Genomic DNA, 17887 nt, shown 5'->3' with positions numbered 1-17887 from the left:
ACTAGGCAGTCTAAGAATAAAATGAGTAGGTACCGTGCTCGGTTAGGGTTACGAGGTTTTGATGCTTCTGATAGCTTTGGTCTTAGTGGTGGTCTTGCGTTGTACTGGCATGAGTCATTGAGTCTGGATGTAAAAAAAATAAACAAGGGATATATTGATGTGTATGTTACGGGTGTGGCGGGTGAGCCGCCCTGGAGGCTCACTTGCGTATATGGCGAACCGCGGAAGGAGGACCGACACCGCATGTGGTCCGCCCTCCGTGGTCTCCACCAATAAGCCGACATGCCATGGTCCGTGATTGGTGACTTCAATGAAGCTATGTGAAGCTTCGAGCACTTTTCTGCAACGCCACGGTCAGCAGGTCAGATGATTGATTTTCGTGATGCCCTTGAAATCTGTGGTTTGGGCGACCTTGGTTTTGCAGGGCTACCGTACACATATGATAATCGCCGTGGCGGCCGGGCCAACGTCAAGGTTCGACTTGACCGAGCCGTCGCCAACAACTCCTGGAGAGATATTTTTGGCCATGCAAAGGTTGAACACCTCGTGGCTCCCAGTTCGGATTACCTCCCCATTTTGCTTCGCTGTACGTGGGAGGAGCCGGCGCAGGTGACTGTCAGGAAGTGTCGCTAGTATGAGTTAATGTGGGAGAGGGACCCCTCACTCCGGGAGGTAATCTTGAACACATGGACTGAATTAGACTCTATGCTTAACCTTGGTGATATTGCTTCCGGTCTAGGTAACATGCTGAAACAGCTACAGGATTGGAGCCGTGAAAGTTTGGTAATGTCATCAAAGAGATTAATAAGTCATGCTCTCGGCTAGAGGAGCTCATGTCTATGAATGTAGATCGGAAGGAGATTAGAGAGGTGACAGACCGGATGAATGAGCTCTTGTACCGCGAGGAAATGCTTTGGATGCAGAGGTCTAGGATTGCATGGCTGCAGGAGGGAGACCGGAATACCCAGTTCTTTCATAGGAAAGCGGTCTGGCGCGCCCGGAAAAACCGTATAAAGTTGCTCGTGGATGACACAGGGAATGCTCACACGGATCATGCATCTATGGCGGCCATGGCGACGTCTTATTTCTCAAATTTATTTTCAGCTGATGCTTCCTTGTGTGCGGATCCAGTAATTGACTTGATTAATACCCGTGTTACTGATCATATGAATGATGGACTCTGCGCAGATTTTACGGACAAGGAGATCGCTGACGCCCTATTTCAGATTGGGCCACTGAAGGCGCCGGGACCGGACGGCTTCCTCGCTCGGTTCTTTCAGAGGAACTAGGCGGTTATGAGGGAGCAAGTTATTGCTGGGGTGAAGGATTTTTTTCAGACGAGAATAATGCCGGAGGGGGTGAACAACACTGCCATTGTTCTCATTCCAAAGGTAGATAACCCGTCGAAGCTCACGGAATTCAGGCCCATCAGTTTATGTAACGTCATCTACAAGGTGGTGGCGAAGTGTCTGGTAAACCGTTTGAGACCTCTGTTAGATGATATTATTTCTCCCGAGCAGAGTGCCTTTGTTCCTGGACGGATGATCACTGACAATGCCTTGATTGCGTTTGAGTGCATTCATTATATACAGCATGAAAAAGACCCCAACAAGAGCTTTTGTGCTTATAAGCTGGATTTGTCTAAGGCTTACGACAGGGTGGATTGGATCTTCTTGGAGCGAATGATGCAAAATATGGGCTTCGCTCGCCGGTGGGTGAACTGGATTATGGCTTGCGTCACCTCGGTTAGATATATTATGAAATTCAATGGAACCCTCTTGGATTCGTTCGCACCGTCATGTGGACTACGGCAAGGTGATCCGCTATCCCCGTTCCTATTCCTTTTTGTGGCTGATGGATTGTCTGCTCTGTTGAAAGATGGAGAGGAAAAAGGTGATTACTCCCCATTGAAAATATGTCGCAGAGCCCCTGGAGTGTCTCACTTGCTCTTTGCAGACGACACTTTACTATTTTTTTAAGGCAAATGAGGAGCAAGCTACAAAAGTACATAATGTGTTAAACACATATGAGCGAGCTACAGGACAGAGCATCAACCCAGAAAAGTGTAGTGCGCTCTTTGGCCCAGCTTGTGCGCTGGATGAGCAGGAAAAGGTACGGGCTGTATTGAATATTGATACAACATCGTTTGAGGAAAAATACCTGGGTCTACCAACGCCCGAAGGCCGTATGTCAAGAGGGAAATTTCAGAATTTGCAGTCTCGTCTATTGAAGCGGATCATTGCATGGGGGGACACTCTCTCACTTGCAGGAAAGGAAGCCATGATTAAATCTATTGCCCAAGCCATTCCAACTTATATAATGAGGGTTTTCAAACTACCCATGTCAGTCTGCGACGACATGAACAGAATGGTACAGAATTTCTGGTGGGGATCAATGGAGGGCAAGAGGAAAACGCATTGGTTGGCATGGCCAAAAAATTTAGCGCATAAGACCAAGGGAGGCTTGGGCTTCAAAGATTTCCGTCTCTTCAACCAAGCTCTCCTTGCTCGACAGGCGTGGCGCCTGTTAATTAAGCCTAACAGTATATGTGCGCAGGTACTAAAAGCTCGGTACTATCCAAATGGTCGCCTTGAGGATACAGTATTCTCCGGGAACGCATCCTCGACCTGGCAGGCCATACAGTATGGCCTCGAGCTCTTGAAAAAGGGCATCATATGGCGTGTTGGAGACGGCCAAAATATCCGGATATGGCGCGACTGATGGGTGCCGAGGGAACCCTCGCGCCAACCTATTACGCAGCAAGGCACGTGCTGAGGAGAGTGGTGGAGCTTCTCGCGGCGGATGGGTCCTGGCATATGGATCTTCTCCGTCGACACTTCCTCCCGGCGGACGTCGATGCGATATCCAGCATTCGCACCTCGCCGCGCTGCACCAATGACATCATCGCCTGGGCGCCGGAGAAGAACGGTATCTTCACCGTCCGTTCCGCCTACCGGTTTTCCATGGACGAGCGCGAGCGTCCATTGGCCATCGCCATGAGCAGGGCACCGGGTGGTCGTCGCGCCATCTGGAGGACCATATGGGGGTGCCCTGCTCCCCCGAAGGTACGCGTGTTTGCTTGGCGGATTGTGACCAACTCTCTAGCTACTTGGGCAAATAAATTCTCACGTCATCTTGAGCTTTCTGACATATGCCCCATTTATGGTGTGGAACGAGAGGATGGGTTCCATGCGATGTGCAGGTGCCCCCTTGCGAAGGAACTTTGGCATGCCATGGCGCTAGATTGGGTCATACGAGGGTTGAATCCATTGGCAACACGGGGCCAGAATGGCTGTTCACGCTCCTTGAGCCTTTGGACGAGACGACGTGTATGATCGTACTGATGATCATGTGAAGGACTTGGCACGTGCGGAATGAGATCACGCATGAGAAACGGCCACCTCCAACTGAGTCCTCTCGGCGGTTTCTACATGGATATATCAGCTCTTTATTGTGCCTCAAGCAGTACCCCAATGGTGATGTTGTGAAGGGGGAAATGGTGGTCAATGCCACGCCACCAGCACATACATCCAACGCCCTAGCTAAAGAGGAGCTGAGTTGGGTCGCTCCTGCTACAGGATGGACCAAGTTGAACACCGACGGAAGCTTCACACCGGCTACAGGTATGGCAGGAGGTGGGATGATCCTCCGGAACACTCAGGGAAACATCATATTTAGCGCTTGCCGTGAACTCCGTACTTGTGGTAACGCGCTGGGCGCCGAGCTCGCGGCGTGTAGGGAGGGGCTTGAGCTAGCCCTCCACCGGACGACGCTGCCAATTTCGGTAGAACTTGATAGTTCTGAGGCGGTGTCGTTGATCATAGCAAATTCCGATGATAGATCAGTACATCGCTTCGTGATCCACGAGATTAAAAGCTTGGCCTCAACTAAGGATAGGGAGATTTCTTTTACTCTTTGTCGTCGTTCGCAGAATAAGGTTAGCCATGAACTTGCTGCCTATGGCCGTAGTACCCCCCGAACCGCAGTGTGGTTGTACTCGAGGTTAGACTTCATTGTAAACTTGGTTGTGGCTGAGAGGCCCCCGTGAGTAATGAAAATCTCCTTTACCCCCGCAAAAAAAAAGAGTAGTAGAGATGATGTGTACCTAGCAGTGTTTTGCTGGGAGTCTCTGGCACTAAATCTCCACTAGCTTCTACTCCCTCCGGTCCATTTTAGTTCGCATATAAGAATTGTCTGAAGTCAAACCTTGTAAACTTCGACCAAGTTTATAGAAAAAATACCAATATCTAGAATGTGAAATCAATAGCATTAGATGCGTCATGAATTTAGTTTATATAAAATTAGCGTTATAGATGTTAATATTTTTTCATGTAAATATGGTCAAAAATTTATGAAGTTTGACTTCAGACAATTCTTGTATGCAGAGAAAAAAGACCGGAGGGAGTAAAAGATTATTCTAAAAACCAAAACAAGCCAACTTTATTGTTGGACATGTGAGATAACTGAAGGCAAATTATGCAAAGACTACCTCTCGCATGTTTGGCATGTCGTTGTCCGATGAAAGTGGCATTTCCACTGTTATACTAACTTTTCACCATCTTTCCGAAGATTATCCTAAAAAGCAAAACTGAAAACCTCATCAGTATTGGCATGAATTAGTAATCTTACACTTTGTACTTTTGGTAGCCACCTCAAAAGTAATAACCGGGAGGAAGCAATTATTTAAAAAACGCAAAAACACATAGGCAAGGCCATTGGCAAGAACTAGATCATTGAATGAGAGCGCGTTTATTTTGTAGTTTTATGATAGAGATATGATTTTTTTAGATATAAATGAATATAATATAAACTAAGGAAAATTACAAAATAGACTAAAATAAGTTGTTTCACAATTTTCTCTTCCCGTTGAAATGAGAGACATTCTAATATTTTATTTACCAAGTTGGGTCAGATGAACAACTAACTTTCACTCAGTGAACGAATGAAAGTAACCTTAAATAAGAATTTGAAAGAAACTGCAAGAATGCATAGGAGATATCATTGATGGGCATCTAGTAGTACTTGCAGTCCTGCACCAGCTATAGGGACGAAAGATCTGAAAATGCAATAGTTACTGTGAGGATGCAAGTAAAATCTTCATATTCTTCTCTTGGCTTTGCATACATGATACATTCTTCTCTGAATCTGTGTCATATATCATCTTAATTAGCCTTCCCATCTGAACCTGTGCCAACATTGCCAAGCCTATCAACGCGCGGGCACGATCGTCTGCCTCGATAGCGGACCGTCCACACATCATTCTTCAAAGTAGGATTCGAATTCATGGCACGTTGCGTTGTTGAGCTCCTCAAAGTATTTGGCCGCCCGTTCTACCACCTGATCTAAGTCTGGGAAGTAAACTGAAATCAAGTAACCGAGTTAAGCCGGTTCACAGAAGGGAAAAGGCAAGAAAAAGAAACGGCGCATAACGTCACACACACCTGACAGGTGCTCCTCAACCATCCTAAGTTGTTGTCAGGGGAAATGACGCGTCTTGTCAAGTAACCTTGGTCGCCGTCGCGTTACCCCTCGTAGGCAGGCGCGGTAGTCCCCACGCCCCTGTGTCGTCCCCGCTAGGGTGACTCGGGCGGCGCCCAAACCCTAGCCGTCGGGGCCCCGATCTCCCTCTTCTATTCCCTCCGCCACCGCTGGTCTAAGCCCGAAAGCCGACGGCGGTGGCGGGGGACTCCCTCTCTCTCGCGCGTGCGTCTTAGGGGTTGTGCGGGGCCCCTAAACGTGTGGTGGCGCGGCCAATCCAATCTATGCGGCGATGCCTGTGACAGGCGGCGGCGTGGTGGTCGGCCCTGCCTCGGACGGCGGCAGCTGCAGGCGCGGCACAACCCTGTACCTGGAAGGGCCGTGGTGGCGGTCGGCGGCGGCGCAGGCGTGGAGGGCCTGATGGACTGGTTGGCGGCGCATTCGGTCAGATCTAATCTGGCCAGTGTTGCCGGCAGTGGTGCCCATCTCCTCCGTCTGAGGTGGTCGGGCTGAGGCTGGATGGTCAGATCTTGAGATCTGTCATCTAGTACGGGCAGCGAGTCGGGAAAACATAGTTGTCGGTGAAAATGAGCCGATGGCAGGCGATGGCGGTGTTCTGCGTCGTTACCTTGATATAGACATCGTCGTGTAACTACTGTCGACCCACTCGTACTGCTCCGGAGAAAACTCTAGGATCTCGTCTTCCAGATCAGACGATGACGATATTGTGCTGTTGTTTCTCTCTTGGGAGCATCGTTTATGAAGCAACGCTGGAAGACAGAGGCAGGAGGTGGAGCGACTTCATATTTCACGGAGATTCAGTGGAGATGTCAACTCATGCCTAGCCGACAGATGCTACGCTGTGTCATGCCTGGTCGGCAGGTGCTACGCATGACAGATCTTCCAGAATTTTCGCGTCTAGATAGACGAGCGCGTGGCAATGGCGTGGACGGATGAACGGACTGGCAAGGATGATGCGGACCTCTCTCTTGAAGATGGGTCAGCGGTCCGATGATGATGGCGGCATCTAAAACATGTGCATGTGGTGTGCGCGTTAGGTCTGCTGCACGGGTTGTTGGTTCCGATACGTTATGTGGATGGATTAGCAATGACACCGATTTTAGATATGGGGAGTGAGAGCACTTCACATTATCGAGTTTTGTAGGTGTGCGTGATGGCTTCGGGTGGCTTAATGTATGTTTTTTTAGACCTTTATTGAATAATAAATAAAGATAACCGTATGCATCGTTTGATGCAGTGGTGGGGTTTCACCTCCATTTCAAAAAGAAAAAAAATCGTAAGTTGTTGCGGCGTCCGCCAACTCCTGCACAGCTATCTCCAACGACTTCGTCGTGCTCCTGGCATCGCTAGATTTCAATGTAGGCATACGCCCACCAGGGTAAGATGAAATATTAGAATCGGCAATAAATGATAAACAGATACTTCTTCACCATTTGAATTATCAAGTGACTTAGGGTTAGAGCCTTATTACGCTCCTCATACTGCAAAGGCTGCATCTTACGAATCTTCATAAACATGTCACACCTGCAGATGATACCTTCGCAGCAGACTGAAAGTGCAGTTCAGTTAACTTTTTTTTTTTGAGACAATCAGCAAAGCTAGACGAGTTGGGCTAGAGGCCATGTAAGCAAGTGTGTGTTGGGCCTGAGGCCGTGTGTGGGTGTGAGAGGGCCCAAGTGGGCGGCTACATAGTGTACCATGGACGAGACGCTGAGCATGAATGGAAAGATCTCGATTCTCCTTTCCCATTCTCCAAGCTCTCCTCTCACCTACTCTGCATCTCGATCCCCTTTTCTCATCTCGATCTCCCTTTTTCTCTGGGTTATGACAATATGCTATTCAGAGCCAAAAAAATTCCCACTAGCTTGCCGCTGCCGCTGATCTCACACCCTCTCGATCGCCAGAAACATCCACCGGGTTAGGTGCGAGCCGCTCCGACGAGTTTGCACAAAATCCTACTCGGGGTTCGGTTGATTTGGAGCGAGACCACGGCGCAGCCCTCCAAACCCTCGGCCCAGACTCGTCGGGTGCTCGACGCCATGTTGGAGACGACCGACAAGCTACAGAGTCTGCTCGAGTCGGTCATCCGCCGTCTCAACGCGAACCAGAAAACTTCCGACGAGCGCCACCAAGCACATCTCTCCTACAACAACCAAGTCTCCGACAAACTAAAGCCCCTAGCCAAGCAGATCGACCTCACCCAGGCCGACGTGGATGAGGCCCGTAAGACCCCGCCAGCGCCCGATTCAGCCGCCATGACCGGCGCGGGTACCTCGTCTCCTTCAGCGACCGTTGACTCCTACTCGTGTGCACCACCACCACCATCACCACCGATCCGCCCCCACACCAACTCCTCTCTACATGGACGGCGCGGCGCAGCTTCCGTTCACGCGGCTCGTCAACCACGGCCCCCCGCTGCTGATCACCGGGGCCCCGTCGCCCACCGAGCGCGAGCGCCAAGGTGACTACTACATGAAACCACCCAAGCATGGTTTCCCTCGGTTCGACGGCACCACACGCGCATCTGGCTGGAGCGGTGCGTGTCCTACTTCGAGCTATACCGCGTGCCGCCGCACAATTGGGTGACCACCGCCGTGCTGTACATGGAAAGCCCAGCGGCGATGTGGCTGCAAGCATACCGACAGAAGCATCCCGGGGTCAGTTGGGCGACTTTCAGAGCAGCAATAGAGGAGGAATTTGGGCCAGAAGAATTTGAAACACAAATGCATGAATTGGTTCAGTTACGACAGACAGGGAGTGTGCAGGATTATCGGCAACAATTCGAGACCCGCATGTATCATCTCTTGTCCCTGGACCCAACCCTAAGCACACAATTCTTCATATCACAGTTTCTGCTTGGACTTAAAGATGAGCTACGGCGTGGGGTGCGCTTGCAGAGTCCCTCCAGCATCACACGAGCCGCCGTGTTTGCGCGCATCCAGGAAGAGGAATTGGAGAAACAGCGTCTGCCGCACCATCGCATTGTTCCAGTGGGCCGTCCTCCTCCTCCACCGGCAGCTCCAGTTCCCGCACAAGCACGAGCAGCAGCGCCTCCGCGTCAGGGTGGGGACGAGTACGCCCGGGAACGTCAACTGCGCGAATTCAGGCATGCCAATGGCCTTTGTTTCCGCTGTGGTGACAAATACTACCGCGAGCATCAGTGCAAACGCACATGATAGATTTTGATGATTGAAGTGGGCGATTTCGGCGAGATTCTGTCTGATGACACGGTGCATGCGTTGTAGCTGCTGGACACGCCAGTGGCACAAGAGCCTGAATGTTGCTCTCTGTCTCAACATGATGTATCAGGCGAGGAAGGCCCTGCTACAATCCTTTTGTGTGCACAAGTGGGTGATCAGGTTATGCTGCTGGTGGTGGATTTGGGGAGCTCACACAGCTTCATCAGTGAAACCTTCACCTCCTGGCCGGATCTGTGCTCGAACAGAGGAGTTACCCGCGGTTATAGTTCGAGTGGCCAATGGTGAGACATTGCACTGTAACAAAATTGTTAACCAGTTGGCATGCCAGGTCCCAGGGCACACTTTCCATACTGATCTTCGGGTTCTTCCGCTGAGCCCGTACGATGGAGACGATCACTGGCAACTGAAGATGATCCAATTCGACGTCAATGGCAAAACTGTCCACCTACAAGGAGTAAAATCTTCAGACCTGCCTCGCATATCAGAATTGGATGCCTATGAGTTGCATTGCATGGAAGTGGCGAATGACATTTTGATAGCAGCCTTGGTTACCGTTGAGCGGACTGACAAAACCCAACCTGAACTTGTTCCCCCAAATATTCAGAAGGTGTTATCTGAATTTGAAGACGTGTTTGCTGAACCCATTACTTTGCCACCCCGTCGTCAGTATGACCATGGAATTCATTTGGAGCCTGGCACCTCACCTATCAACACCAAGCCATACCGTTACTCACCGGCACAAAAATATGAAACCGAGCGGCAAGTACATGACATGCTCAACTCTGGTGTCATCGCGCACAACATGAGCCCTTACGCTGCCCCGGTCCTGCTGGTCAAGAAGAAGTATGGCAGTTGGCGTTTCTTTGCGGTTTTTGATGACTCAACTCTGCAACGGTGAAAAACAAGTTTCCCCTCCCTGTGGTTGACGAGCTCCTGGACGAATTGGCAGGGGCCAAGTATTTCTCCAAGATTGATTTACGTGCTGGGTACCATCAGATTCGCATGCGGGAGGAGGACGAGGAAAAGACTTCCTCCAAGACACACCATGGCCACTACCACTTCCGGGTGATGCCATTCGGCCTATGCAATGCGCCGACGACTTTCGTGCTTGCTGAACACGATGTTCAGCCGCTATGTGCGTAAGTTCATCATCATATTTTTGGACGACATCTTGGTATTCAGCACTGACCTGCAGGAACACGAGGAACACCTTCGCCTCACGCTGCAACTTCTCCGTGAGCATCAACTATTCGCCAAGGCCAGCAAGTGTTCGTTCGCACAAACAAGCATCGAATACCTCGAGCATGTGATCTCACAAGAGGGAGTTGCTACGGACAACAGCAAGACTAGCGCCATGCAGTCCTGGCCCGTGTCCACTACGCCCACCGAGCCGCGCGGCTTCTTGGGGCTGACGGGCTACTACCACAAATTCGTCCCCCATTGCGGCATCATCGCCAAGCCCCTGACGCAACTATTGACGAAGAAAGGGTTTCTCTAAGACGACAAGGCGCAACAAGCTTTTGACATGCTCAAGAGCGCCATGGTGAGCACGCCCGTGTTGGCGTTGCCCAACTTCACGCGCCCGTTCGCCATCGAAACTGATGCGTGCGACATCGGCGTTGGCGCGGTGCTTATGCAAGATGGACATCCAGTGGCCTACCTCAGCAAGGCTCTTGGAGTACGCAATCAAAAGCTCTCCACATATGAGAAGGAATTTCTCGCCGTCATGATGGCCATCGACTAGTGGTGGCCGTACCTGCAGCGTGATCCATTTGAGATCGTCACTGACCACAAGAGTCTCTGTGCACTTGATGATCAACAACTGGTAACCGATCTCCAACGCAAGGCCATGTCCAAGATGGTGGGGCTGCAGTTCTCCTTCCGCTACAAGAAGTGCGTCGACAATAGTGCTGCTGATGCGTTGTCCCGCGTCGGTCACCTCCTGGAGCTCGACACACTGTCCATTTGCCAACCACAATGGCTTCAAGAAGTCGCCAATTCCTATGAGACCTACCCAAACTCTCAAGAACTACTCACCAAACTGGATGCCATCAACACTGACGATCAAGGGCGCACTCTACAACAAGGCGTAATCCGGCAACACGGTCGACTCTGGATCGGCGCTAACTCAGCACTTCAGACCAAACTTGTCGCTGCTGTCCACCATAGTGCCGTGGGAGGTCACTCGGGCGCCACAACAACATATCACTGGGTGCGCAAACTCTTTGCCTGGCCGGGTTTGAAGCGTGCCGTTGAGGATTTTGTTCACGAGTGCACTGTCTGCCAGCATGCCAAGCATGAGAACACGCACCAGGCGGGCAAGCTCCAACCCCTACCAATACCTACAACGCCATGGCAAGATCTCACCATGGACTTCGTCGAGGGATTACCCAAATCTGAAGGGTATGATTCCATCATGGTCATTGTCGATCGCCTGACCAAGTTAGCGCACTTTGTGCCGCTCCGGCACCCCTTCACCGTGGTCCACGTCTCCCGCGCGTTCTGGGACAACGTCGTCAAGCTGCACGGCGTACCCCTCTCCATCGTCTCTAATCGGGACAAGATCTTCACTAGAGACATGTGGCGCGAACTGCTCGCCGCGGCAGGCACCAAGCTGATGTACTCCACCGCCTATCACCCGCAGACAGACGAGCAGACGGAGCGCGTCAACCAGTGTCTGGAGATGTATCTCCGGTGCGCCGTCCACGACACCCCGCATCGATGGCGCAAGTGGCTGCCGGCGGCAGAGTTCTGGTACAACTCCTTGCATCACTCGTCTCTGAAGTGCTCTCCGTTCAAGGCGCTCTACGACACTGAACCAACCTGGGAGGCCTTCCTCAACTCAGCTCCATGCTGCCTACCGACGCGTCCTCCGGTGACCTGGACTGGGCTGCGCACACCGACCTGTTGCGTGCGCCGCTTGATGATGTTATGTACCTAGGGTAGGGTCATGGACCTATCTAGGATACCATACCCAAGGACATCCTTAGACGAAGCTACCTTCCAGTCGACCAAGAGAGGCTCCACTCGACCAAGAGAGACTCCACTCTACCGGCTAGAAGACACTCGACCATGAAGACTCACTCGACCATCAGAAGTTCAAGATCTACTCTGTATCCAAACGGTCTGTAATTAAGTAGTCTTAATGGTCATGATGACACTTTATGTAGGGCGTTACCAGTAATGCCCGGCCTTAATGTACTTTAACCCTCTGCTACGTGGGTAGGCTAGGGTCCTGGCGTCCTCTATATAAGCCACCCCCTCCACTGGTAGAAGGGTTCGCACCCCTGTAACTCATATACACATAAACCAGTCGACCGCCTCCGGGCTCCGAGACGTAGGGCTTTTACTTCCTTAGAGAAGGGCCTAAACTCGTTAAACACTCGTGTGTACAACTACTCCATAGCTAGGATCTTGCCTCTCCATACCTACCCCCATTCTACTGTCAGACTTAGAACCACGACAGTTGGCGCCCACCTTGGGGCAGGTGTCTTAGCGAATTTTTTGGAGAAGTTGCAATTTGTCCGATCGCCTTCATCATGGTTTTCGGCGGAGCTCTGGTCGAGGACCGCGAGATCCGTCTCGGTGCGCTCGCTTTCATCGCCGACGACTCCGCTTGGCTCCAGGAGGCACCACTCGACATCGACGCGCTCCCCGTCCGCGGGGCGACGCACTTTCGGGCGTGTGTCCGCGGCGTCTTGTTGCGGCAGCTGTCGACCCCATACCGGTCGACTCCTGCACCGTCCTCCCTCCCTATCTCCCGCCAGTGCAAGCGCTCCGGTCGGTCGAGGCTCCAGCGATGGGTGAGACACGCAGTGGCTTGCCAATTGGCCACCATCCAAGTCGCGACAATTGAGCCCGATGAATCTCTCTACGGCCTGTTCGACCTCTCGACTGGCTCCGTAGAGACTGCATCCAAGTGCGATAGCAGTGATCCAGCAGCGGAGGTCTTGATGGTCAACGGGCCTCGTAGTCCTCCCGGTTTCCCCCGCGACGACGGGATGGACGACGGGGGCGACCCCGCTCAAGCCCACGAAGAGTATCAGCCCGAGCCACTCACTTCTCAGCAGAGGGAAGAACTTCGCCGCCGGAACATGGATGCCCTGCATACTCCCATTGCAGGAGAAACTCCTGAGGCTCGTGCCCTGGAAGAGGCGCGTTTAGCCAACCTGGCTGAACGCACTCGACTGGAGAACCTCCAGCGAGCACTCGACGAGCGTGCGCGTCAACGAGTGACCAACTCCAACCGACGTCAGCTCTTTCCGCAACCGACTCAGGTATATCGAACCCCAATTCAGAATTTGGCAGCTGCAACCCGTATAGCGGAGTCAATTCAGCCCTCTCAGTCAGAGGCTGGAAGAGGCTTGATGCAGATCAGAGATTTGCTCCGGGCGGCAGGAGATCAGAATTCAGCTGTGTCACAGTCGCGCAACAGGATTCACAGTCAATCCGTCGCTGCGAATACTGTTCAGTCGGCTCACAGTCCAAGGTCGCCTCCGAGGCGCGTGGGACGTGAAGGCCGGCGGGACCACTATGATGATCGATTTGATCGTGATGACAGGCGTCGAGTGCCCACTCCTCCCCCGAGAAGTGGGTCTAACGCCCATCGGCAGCAAGATGACAGACGCCAGCTCAGTGTTGGGCGGAGAGCTCCGGTCGACCCCAGAGAGCCAGGCTTTGACGCGAGATCCATCATCGTGCAAGGTTTGGTCGACCGGAACAGAGCTCATAGAGGTGGCCATGACAGAGATGTGCCAACAAGCAGCCGAGTCCATGTTTCAGGTCCAGAATGTTTTAGCAGAGCAATCAGAGCCGTAGTGATACCCCCCAACTTCAGGTTGGCGACTGGGGTGAGTAAGTTCACCGGAGAGTCTAAGCCTGAAACTTGGCTCGAAGACTACCGAGTGGCTTTTCAGATTGGTGGCGGTAATGATGAGGTGGCCATGAAACATTTGCCACTTATGCTAGAGGGTTCGGCCAGGGCGTGGTTGAATCAGTTAGCTCCTAGAAGCATTTACACCTGGGAAGATCTTTCTCGAGTGTTCGTCAGGATGTTCGAGGGAACTTGCAAGCGACCTGCCGGATTGACTGAGCTGCAAGTTTGTGTACAAAAGTCAAGTGAAACACTGAGAGATTACATCCAGAGATGGATCACTTTGCATCATACTGTAGAGAATGTGTCAGACCATCAAGCGGTCTGCGCCTTCAAGGATGGTGTCAAGAACAGAGAGTTGAGCCTGAAGTTTGGTCGAACTGGAGATATGACCCTGAGTCGGATGATGGAAATAGCCACCAAGTACGCCAATGGCGAAGAAGAGGACCGACTCCGGAGTGGCAAGTACAAGCTGAGTCAGTCGGATAAAGGAAACTCCAGTCGGAAGCAAAAGCGGAAGGCCGAGCCAGCTGCTTCTGGAGAGGCTCTGGCTGTGACTCAGGGCAAATTCAAAGGGAAGCCCAAAGGATCTTGGAACCCCAAGAAGGTAAAAGATAAGGAAGGTAATGACGTGATGGATCTACCATGTCATATCCACACAAAGAAAGACGAAGAGGGTAACTTCATCTACCCAAAGCATACCACTCGCCAGTGCCGGCTCTTAATCCAGCAGTTTCAAGGGAAACAGCCGAAAGACAAAGAGAAGGAGTCGGACAAGGATGAGGACAAGGAGGACAGTGATGGAGAGTACCCTCATGTCAACTCCACTCTGATGATTTTTGCTGATGTAGAGAGCAAAAGTCGACCGAAAGTGATCAACCATGAGGTCAATATGGTCGCCCCGGCGACACCAAACTATCTGAGATGGTCGCAAACTCCCATTACTTTCGACCAGTCTGACCATCCTACTCACATTGCCACCCCTGGGAGGCAAGCGCTGGTGGTCGACCCCGTCGTCGAAGGCACTCGACTGACGAAGGTATTGATGGATGGCGGCAGTGGGTTGAATATACTGTATGCAGAGACGCTAAAGGGAATGGGCATTCCGATGTCCAGGCTCAGTTCCAGCAACATGAGTTTTCACGGAGTCATCCCAGGAAAGAAGGCTGAGTCACTCGGCTAAATAGCTCTGGATGTAGTGTTCTGCGACTCGAAGCATTTCCGCAAAGAGAAGCTGACATTTGAAGTCGTGGATTTCCGAAGCGCCTACCACGCTATTTTGGGAAGACCAGCCTGCGCCCGCTTCATGGCTCGACCACATTATGTGTACCTCAAGTTAAAGATGCCTGGCCCCAATGGTGTGATCACCATCACTGGCAGCCGGAAGAAAGCAGAAGAGTGTTTCCAGAAAGGCTCAAAGATTGCGGATGACCAGATAACAGTGGTAGAGCTGGAGGAATACAAGAAGAATGCAGATCCGAGTGATTTACTGCGGGCCAAGAAACCCGCCACAGAGTCAGCATTTCAGTCGTCCGGTGAGACGAAGCCAGTTCATATCCACCCGACTGCCCCAATGCAGCTCCGACCCATATTTCCACAACACTCGACTCTAAATAGGAAGAAGAGCTCATCCAGTTTGTCAGGACCCCGACTCGATGTCACATCGATCTAGCCGGTAACACCTCATATCACTTTGCGGCCTCACGCACGGTATCCCCACGGGTGTCGCCTTACCTTTGCCCGGGACCGTTTGCGCCTTTTGGCTCACGTATATGATAGTGTCGCTAGCATCCATATGATAAAGAGCCCGGGCTGACATGACTAGTTGTAAACCCAAAGTGGCACAGACTTACAGGGACAGGCATCCATGACCCAGCTTCGAACGTGTCGGTCATCAGCAAGTGGGTCCGGGCTGTAGCACTGGGCTAGCAGGACTCCGGTAAACCGGGCTGTAGCGGGCTAACAGGACTCCGGTACTCAATGCGTGACATTTCCCCGAAGGGACAGACACAGGAACGAGGAAGGACACATGCCGGCCAGTCTAAGTGTTCCAGAGCAGTAGCAAGCTACCATGGCTCAGCGGTAACACTAGGAGACATTTCCCGGTAAGAGAGGCTACTAAAGATAAACAACTAGATAGTCAGATCCCACACATACCAAGCATTTCAATCATACACACAATATGCTCGATATGTGCAAATACAACGAAGCATCACAACATGACTCTACGACACAAGTACTTTATTTAAGGCTCAGGGAGCCATACATAACATAAACAAAGGTACGGGTCTCACGACCCAACATACAAGTCATACAGTCATACAAACCAGCAGCGGAAGTAACTTGTCTGAGTACAGACAACTAGTAAAATAAAAGAGGCTTGGAAAGCCTAGCTATACTACGTGGTCCTTCACAAGCTCAGGGTCACCACCTGGGTCTTTGGCCTACTCGTTGATGTCAACGTCTACATAGAACCCATCAGAAGGGGTTGCAGCGTCTTCTGTAAAAATGTAGATTATAGCAACATGAGTACAAAGGTACTCAGCAAGACTTACATCAGATCCTGCATACATGCATAGTATCAAGAAGGGTTGGTGGAGTTATTGCAGCAAGCCAGCTTTGACTCTTGGCTAGGCTATCCTACGATACTCCAACTTGAAATGGTTTTGCGCACACGAGTCCACTACTCACCACTTCAATACACCACCGAGGATCCGCCTCCGTCTTCCTACGGAAGAGCCATCCTCGGCACTCACACTTATCTTGAGGCTTTTAGTAGTTTCCATTTACTTGTCTATGAACTGTATAGGCAACCAAGTAGACCTTTACCGCGGACGCGGCTATTCGAATAGATTATGATAACCCTGCAGGGGTGTACTTCTTCATACATGTTTCCACCACTTAGCGTCTGCACACGACATGTGCTCGGCAGACTTCAAGCGAAAGCCGACGTGGGTGTAGACCACGACCTACCTAAACACTTAAGCCTCTAGTCCAGGTTTATCGCCTATCCAGGTTCCATCCGCAGGGAGTCCGGCCGAGGTTTCCCATACGGCCCCGAACGATGTGAACAGGGTTCCCGAGATACCTAACGGGTATTCGGTACACCCGGCCACGTACCTACCGCATCACAGCCCACCCCTACGGTCAGCGCTGTCCACGGCCTCCAGTAGGCTACAAACACCAGAAACTACTTGCAACTCCTGGACAGAGAGCTAGGGTGAATAAGAAGTCGAGCGGGGTCATATTTCAGGGCCCAATGCATGGTAGTAGCTGTATCTTAAATCACACATACAGATCTCAGTGCTTAAGGTCGGCTTCAATGAAACAACCCACCATGTACTCCTACATGGCCTCTCATCGATACCTTTACCAAATCGTGTTCACCACACCACTCTCATTACCGACATAATCATTTCACCCTAGTCCATCACCCAGATGAACCAGACCTGACACGACTCTAAGCATAGCAGGCATAGCAAGGTAGGAACAACACATACATATGGCTCAATCAACTCCTACACATGCTAGTGGGTTTCATCTAGTTACTGTGGCAATGACAGGTCATGCAGAGGAAATGGGTTCAACTACCGTAGCACACAGCAGTTTGAAACGCGTTGTCTTAATGCAGTAAAAGAGAGCAGGAGCGAGAACATGGGATTGTATCGATATGATCAAATGGTTGGTTGCTTGCCTGATGGTTCGATGCACGGATACGGTTCTTCGTTAGGGTAATCACGGTACTCCTCGGAGGCAGAACCTGTCGCAAAGGACACCGATATACAACCATCACCAAACAATGTGCAACAATATGATGCATGCATGAAACATGGCAATATGAGTGTGTTGGGCTAATGCAACTAAAACCAGAAGGGTTTGAACAAATTTGAATCAAAGATTCAAATTTCAAACTCAAATATGGCCTTTTAAAGTGCTTTTTCTTGTTCTTCTTAAAACATCAATTTAACTTGTTTGATCATGCATGAAAATAGTACAGATGGATAGATTGGATTTTTCTGATCATTTTTCATATATAATTTGTCTAATTTGGAGTTACAGAATAAAAGTTATGAATTTTTGAAGTTTAAATAATATTCTGGAATTTCCTGATTAAAATTAAATCCAGAAATATAGTTATTGCGCCAGCATGACGTCAGCATGACGTCAGTGGTCAACTGCGGCTGGCTGAGGTCAAACCTGACGTGTGGGGCCCACACGTCAGTGACAGGGGGGTTAAACAGGATTAAATTAATCCTAATTAGGGATTAGTGGCGCTGGGGCCCACTGGTCAGTGTCAGGGGGTTAACTAACAGTG

The 17887-nt window shown here is 51.0% G+C and overlaps 1 pseudogene; it reads left to right on the top strand.

Moving 5' to 3' along the window:
- Positions 1-2720: 2720 nt before the first annotated feature.
- The window catches only part of LOC119279230, a 36645-nt pseudogene continuing 21478 nt past the window's right edge, over positions 2721-17887 (top strand).

The sequence above is a fragment of the Triticum dicoccoides genome, chromosome 3B (genome assembly GCF_002162155.2).
Source record: "Triticum dicoccoides isolate Atlit2015 ecotype Zavitan chromosome 3B, WEW_v2.0, whole genome shotgun sequence".
Lineage (NCBI taxonomy): Eukaryota > Viridiplantae > Streptophyta > Magnoliopsida > Poales > Poaceae > Triticum > Triticum dicoccoides.
This window is presented reverse-complemented; position numbering and strand designations above follow the sequence as displayed.